Here is a 7,712-nt window from a genome sequence, read left to right on the forward strand (position 1 = left end):
GCGTTATGCCATTCGGACTTTCCAATAGTCCCTCCGTGTTCCAGGCTTTCGTCAACGAGATCTTCCGAGACATGCTTAACCAAAACGTCATAGTTTACATTGATGACATCTTGATCTATTCTGAGACCCTCGAAGCGCACGTTAGGGATGTGCGAGCCGTCCTGAAACGCTTGATTGACAATCAGCTATATGCCAAGATCCACAAATGCGAGTTTCATCAGACCCGAATCTCTTTCCTGGGCTACATTATCAGCGCTGAAGGGGTCTTTATGGATGATAGCAAGGTCCAAGCTGTGGTCAATTGGCCTCAACCCTCATCTGTGAAGGAGTTGCAACGCTTTCTGGGGTTTGCCAACTTTTATCGCAGATTTATACGAAATTTCAGCATTATCGTGGCTCCTCTCACATCCCTTCTCCGCGGAATAAACTTCTGCAAATGGATATAAATGCCTCTGACTCAACATTACACCAGCGTATCGATTATCATATCGCACGGAGGAGGACAACGATATATCATCCTATCTAAATTTTGTCCCACCCCTATCGTTTAGTTTCATTATCATGGACTTTTAGTTTGCTTCTTATTATTATGTTGTCTTTGTTCATGTTTCCTGCCATCCTTCGTTACTATGGCAATTCACACCTGTTAGTCTTTTAGTTCGTTATCAGTGTGTATTTAAGTTCCTTTCTCTGCCTTGATTGTCGGTTATTGTTTGTGTATCACACATAAAATACTTTTATTTTTGAATTCATCTTCATCTGATCTTCTTCTGTGGACATTATTCTCTGCGATCGTGACAAAAAGTATAGTATATAAACTGCATTGTCAAAACTTAAATAAAAAAAACTAATTATTCATGTTTACAATAAAATAAACTATAATTGTGTTTGATGCATCTACATTCATGGAGTTCAGGTCTATAATAGAAGCAAACGAGCATATCACATGATCTTCTTTAATTAGTGACTACTTAACCCGAATAAAACGTTAATGCGCATAATCAGATGTGTCATCCTCATTCAAACTGAAGAGGACACATGCTACAGAACATTGTATTTTTTTAGGCTAGTGGATTTTAAATGCACATTTCAAGTTGCACAGTTATTGTATGTGGATGGATATATAGATAGATAGATAGATAGATATTTTGGAGATAAAACATTCTTTATTTTTTTAGCCTTAGTGATTTGATGAATAGATATGGCTCCACTGTAGAGGCAGCTTGTGTTTTGTTGTGCATGCCTTCAGGCTGAATAGAAAAATAAATGTGTTTTTACATCAGCATGAGCAGCAAACAGCAAAAAATCATTGAGAGTTTCTTTCATTTCATTTCTAGCAAGACACTAAATCTCGTAGACTTCACACAACTGACTACTGTTAAAACCAGCATGAAATAAATGACCCGGTTAATTTCTAGATACATATTCCTGGACTTATTGAACATATTTAATCAGTGCATGTTATTGCAGTGGCAATAAGGGATTTTGCTAAATGAAAAAATGTATGATAAATGAATGCTATAGGCTGATAATAATCTTTGTAACTGCACATTTGTACTTATTGGTTCAGTAGATGGTTTTTGTCTATGAATATTAGCTCTGGGTTGCTTGTAAAATTCTTGCAACATTTAATGAGACTTTTATGGGAACCAGTTTTGCCCACCCAGTGATTTTATGGTACATCATCGACATAACCAAACATCTTTCACTGTTTATGTGGTTTATACTTTAACATAATTTGAATAGTCGACTTAAAGACCAATTAGCTTTGTAGCTTTTAGTCCGTGTATTAGCTTTTATGCATCTATTTTCTAGCATAAAATAATGTAATTATATTAACTTTTATATTGTTTACAAACTTTTACAAATAAATAAATACTTCCAACAATTAGAATTCCAGACCAAACAGACTAAAAATACTGATGACTCATCATGCACTTGTGGGCGTGCCCAATGTTTTGTCCAATCAAAAGCTCTCTAGAATGAGGATCTCTCTCCCTCCCTCTAACAGCAAGCAGCTAATCAGGGTTGACAGCTGATATTAATAACTCCCTGTTTCAAAAGGAAATACATCAGAGCGGGAAAGAAAACTGCAATTGTCAAGGTCTTTAACTATAATCTTCCAACATCGTATCATATCACATGCGATATTTCACTGCCTGTTTGAACTATATATGTGCTATTTCGTTTTCAACATCTCCTTTGTTACTTCCTATAATCTCCAGAGATTTTATAAGAGTCAAGATCCTGCATAATGGGATGCAATCCACATCCACGATAGAAAGGGATTATACCCCGCGAGCTATATTTAGAGCTGAAAGTTTACTACTTCACAACTTGCTCGCACCTATCAGCAGCAAACTGTAACTGTGATGAATTTTAAAGGCTGCTTAATCCTTTTAAATCTCTGTCACATCCGATTCATTGAGGTGCCCGCTGGAAGAAAAAAAAAATCAAGCTGGCTTTCGGAATTGTGTCTGCACTCACAACACAGCCTGTGTAGGGAATCTATGCTTGTGCTGCCTTGGCAGAGATAACCCGAACACTCCAAGGCCTTCATGGGGGATTACGGTGCGTCAGTGCCTGGTGGCTTTGACCAGGAGACCTCACCTTGAGAGAGGAACATTCAGCAGGGGTTCAAATGTTCTATCTGGGCCACTGTGGGATTAGCATGTGAGACAGGACCAACGACTGTGAAAGGATTCCGGGTACATCGGAACACCCATTTCCACGGAGCGACTCTCTTGAACGCCATGGCTTAAATGGCTGAACCCTGGATGTGCGATTAGCGCGAGAGAGTGGCGTTAATCATTTCTTGATGTCTACATCAAAAAGGATTGTCAAACTACAAATGCAGCGCTATCCTATGATATATTAGCATATTTCGAAGATAGCGTGCATATTATAAATGGAGGCCAGGGTAAGATGTGCCAATTTGTGTCTAAGCTGTTCTCTGGGCAAGAAGAAATATGGGTCTGCTATCAATTGTCCTGAGGGGTAAGCTGTGTAAGTAAGGGGTAAGACAAAATATTAGTATTTTGTCTTGTTTTCCAGTACACTGTAAAAAATGCTGCCTTAAATTAAGTACATTCAAAAAATGTTTAAGTGCAGTCAAGCTGTATAAGTAATTTCAACTTAAATTGCCTTAAACTGAGTTAACAAAATGAGTTGAATCTTGAAAATGAAAAAACTTGAAAATTGCTTAAGAAAAAGGCAATGAGATTAATGGAAAGTTCCACATTGCTTGGAGATGTTGGAGATTGAAGCCTCATGTGAAGCATGAGCTCTACCACTGAGCAACATCCCCAGACGAGGCTACCCTTTTTCTTTTGTGTAGATACATGTGCCTTATATTTGAGTTAGTTGAGTCCAACATTTGAATACATGCACATACGTTTCAGAGGTTTTAGAAACAGGAAAAGGGTTTACTTGAAAGAACAACATTGCTTGGAGATGCTGGGGATTGAACCCAGGACCTCATACATGCAAAGCATGCGCTCTACCACTGAGCTACATCCCCTTATGATGATTAACTTGTCCTGTTGTTTACTTACATGTGCCTTTAAATAAAAATCTATAGATGATAAAGGTCAACACTGGAATGCATGCAAATGCAGTTCAGAGGTTTATCTTATTTTGATGGGTTAAAGTAATGTAAAAACATGTCATTACTTATTGATCATATTAGTTTTAAAATATCTAAACTTCCTTAGATAATTATATATAAATTATTTATAATTTATCATCTTCTAACAGCAATTTTATACCAATTTTTAAATATACTGTAAATATTTTTTTGCACAAATCTTGCTTACAATGCATCAAAACGTTGACAACTTTCCAATGGTTTGACTGACAGATCGGTAGATGACAAATCAGTGCATTATATTGAACTATTCTTGGAATTATCAAAAAACACAATATGACTTTATCAATGTAAAAGAGATAAACTAGGTCAGCTACTGAAAATCCATTTGGACGACAGTGAGGACGAGCACACAAAGGATTTTACAGTAAAGGTACTTATAAAAAAGATGCAGAAGGAAGACATTCAGCGCACTTTGTGTGCAGCTTTCATCTCACTGTTTTTCAGCGCTCTCGGATTTTGTGATGGATCGCCCTGGGGTAATTTCAGCCACTTTTAGAGAGAGAATGAAAGAGAGGTGATATTTTAAGAAAATCCACAAGAAAATTTGACAAGTGGTGATATATTGTCCTTCAAATGCCTGAAACTGTCACAGAGACTGAAACAAAGTTTCAGAAATAGGGAATGGAGATTATAAAAGTAAAACATACAAAACTGTGGGGTCCAAACGTTCACACTGAAAATCTGCATTCAAAATCCTATTTAAACCTGAAAATTTGCAGAAAGTAAAAACATATACATAAACACTATATTTTACACTATAAAAATATAAATGACAGTTTAATGTACTGTTAATCCATAAAGCTAAATGGTTTCTTAAGTTTGATAATTAATCTGCTATGTCATGTTTATGACATATTTATGACAGGTTGTGTTGTATTAGTAATGTCAAGTTGTCATGACAAAGACACTGACAGGTTATGATGTATTGGTTTATGTCAAGTTGTCATGACAAAGACACTGACAGGTAATGATGTATTGGTTTATGCCAAGTTGTCATAACAGAGACATCTCAAACAATGTCAAATTTGCATTAAAAATGACATAATTGAGCGATTGACCCTAATGACAGTTATTAAACATGCATAAAACCTCCTTCATATTCATGTCATGTGTCATGTCATGATTATGAAGGTGTCATGTTAGTCTTATGCACCCCCCTTTAAGTAAAGTGTTACCGCAGTTTCTATGCAATGAGTGAGATATCACATATGCTTAGGCCCCGCCCACGACTGCTGACGGACTCCACCCTATTAGCATAGACCCAGCCCTCAGGGAGCTGTACACAGTCCGCCTTGTTTATCCCTTCGCCTGAGCATTTAACAGACGCATTCAAGTAAGAAATGCATTCTTATTAAAGCTACTGAAGTTATTCAATCAAAAGCAGTGAGTGATTTTCTGTTTTTCTTTTGTTGTTTGTTTCATAGTAACAGCTGATATAGCAGTAGGTACTGTATATTATGCTTCTTTCACTCTAATACACAGATCTAATATATACATGCAATTTCTTTTCTTGCTGTTTATGTTCATAGACATAACCGACTGTGTTTATGTAAACTTTGTTAATTTTTGACAACCTTCTGTGAATTTGACAGTTTACATCCGTCTGACATCCAGCTCTGTGTGCGCGTGCTTCGGGTGTGTGCGCTCAGAAAACATACTCGGTTACTAACGTAACCTCGGTTCTCTCTAGAGAGGGATCGAGTACTGCGTAATATCTTACGCTATGGGGAAAACCTCTTTTCCACGAGATATTGAAGCCAAAAATTATCCTTAATTTTGAATTAATGTAAAACGCTGTGCAGCAGCATGCAGACATAGGCAGGACGGCTTGCGTGCCTATTGGCTGCCCTGCTGCAACAGCAGCAGCCTATCGAGAGAGGCGCTGCGTGACACCATATCCAATGGGGGCATTTCGCGCCCATTTCGTCACGTCCCGCCAGAAAGGGCGTGGTCTCGCCCTATAAATATAGCTCGATAAGGCTGGTACACTGGTTTTCATCGCCGAAGCGAACCAGAGCTGTGTATGCACGGCAAGATACGCAGTACTCGTTCCCTCTCTAGAGAGAACCGAGGTTACGACAGTAACCGAGTACGTTCTCTTACGAGAGTATCTCTCGTACTGCGTAATATCTTACGCTATGGGGAACACAATGCAACACGCCGTGCGCACTGGGATCCGACACCAAAGTCCCAAGGGCAGTAGCCCGGGTCTCATGTAGTGCATAATCACCATAGACTCACAGAGAGTCGGAGAAGAGAGGCTGCAAGCATCATTCCCCATGAAATAGCATCATATAGGAGCTAGTTATGTTAACAGTGTTTCACACAGACAGGGTGAACGTGTTCAGCCTGAACTGGGTAACAGTACGGGTTATTCAACACCCATGGAGCTGTTTTATCGCTCAGTGAGCGATGCACAAGCAAAACTCAGCATCTGGGCCGGTACAGCGGGGCAGATAGCACTGAATTCTATACCGACAGAAGCTTGGCTTGTAAGGCGGGAACCTCTAGGTTATAAAACCTTATAAATGTAGACGGCGAGGCCCAGCCCGCGGCCGTACAGATATCTTGCAAGGTAACCCCACTATACCACGCCCACGACGAGGCCACGCCTCTCGTGGAGTGCGCTCTGACACCCAAAGGACACTGCAGGCCCTTAGAAGTGTAAGCCAGTGCTATGGCGTCGACTATCCATCTGGATAGGCTCTGTTTTGATGCGGCCAGTCCCTTGGAGCATCCGCCAAACAAAATGAAGAGCTGCTCTGTCTGTCTGAAGACAGACGAGCGGGACACATAAGCTCTCAGTGCCCTGACAGGGCAGAGGAGACTCACATCCTCCTCCTCATCATGAACCGAGAGAGCGCACAGGGAAATAACCTGGGCCCTGAACGGTGTGTTGAGGGATTTGGGCACGTACCCGTGCCTTGGTTTGAGTATGACTTTTGAGTCATTAGGCCCAAACTCCATACATGACGCGCTTACTGAAAGCGCTTGTAAGTCCCCTACGCGCTTCACTGAAGCAAGAGCCAAAAGAAACACCGTTTTGAAAGACAGACAAATGGATTGGCTCAAACGGGGCACCTTTCATGGCTTCCAAAACCGTAGAAAGGTCCCACACCGGGACTGAAGGAGGTCTGGGAGGGTTCAGCCTCCGAGCTCCCTTAAGGAATTGCACGACTAGGTCGTTTTTCCCCCAGTGACTGGCCAGACACAGGTTTTGTAAACGTTGCCTTGGCCGCCACGTACACTTTGAGCGTGGATGGGGTCCTGCCCTTATCCAGCAGCTCTTGAAGGAAGGAGAGTACTTCCGTGACCCCGCAGTCTACGGGTGAAAAGCCCTAAGCTTGACACCAGGCAGAGAACACAGACCACTTTGAGGAGTAGAGCCGTCTAGTAGACGGGGCTCTCGCCTGCGTGATCTTGTTTAACACTCCCTCCAGGAGGTTAGCGGGTACCCGTTGATGGCCCATGCATGTAGGGACCATAGTTGCGGGCGAGGATGCCAAATCGAGCCCTTGGCCTGAGAGAGGAGGTCTTTCCTCAACGGTATTGGCCACGGGATAGTGCTGGTCAGCCGCATCAGGACTGGGAACCAAGTCTGGTTTGTCCAGAGCGGAGCCACAAGCAGCACTGGGCATCCGTTTTCCCTGATTCGTTCCAGCACTTGAGGCAGGAGCGAGACGGGGGGAAAAGCATAGAGGGGACAGCAAGGCCAGACGTGGGCCAGCACGTCCTTGCTCTTGGAGAAATATTTCGGACATTGAGCATTTTCGTGGGAAGCGAACAGGTTCACCTGCGCTCTGCCGAACGTTTTCCACAGCAGTTGGATCGTCTTGCGGGTGCAGCGACCATTCCCCTGCTGGGACATTGTTTCTGGACAGTCTGTCTGGTCCCACATTCAGGTGACCAGGCACATGCGCTGCTCTCAGCGAGTGGGAACAGCATTTGTGTGCAGGCAAGCGGGCATGGTACTGGCTTGCTTACTGCAAAATACACTGGAACAGTCACATTTTCTGGAACTGAACGAGCAAAAATTTCAGTGGAAGTCTGGCCGCGGCGAGAC

At 41.9% G+C, this 7,712-nt stretch overlaps 1 non-coding gene across 1 annotated transcript; it reads right to left on the reverse strand.

Annotated features, from left to right (window-relative positions):
• Window positions 1-3,448: 3,448 nt before the first annotated feature.
• Window positions 3,449-3,520, reverse strand: trnaa-ugc (transfer RNA alanine (anticodon UGC)). The gene has a single exon. It is a non-coding gene; the product is annotated as a tRNA-Ala (tRNA).
• Between the last annotated feature and the right edge of the window lie 4,192 nt (window positions 3,521-7,712).

The sequence above is a fragment of the Rhinichthys klamathensis genome, unplaced genomic scaffold, assembly GCF_029890125.1.
Source record: "Rhinichthys klamathensis goyatoka isolate OS25496 unplaced genomic scaffold, OSU_Roscu_1.1 h1tg000104l_1, whole genome shotgun sequence".
Classification (NCBI taxonomy): domain Eukaryota; kingdom Metazoa; phylum Chordata; class Actinopteri; order Cypriniformes; family Leuciscidae; genus Rhinichthys; species Rhinichthys klamathensis.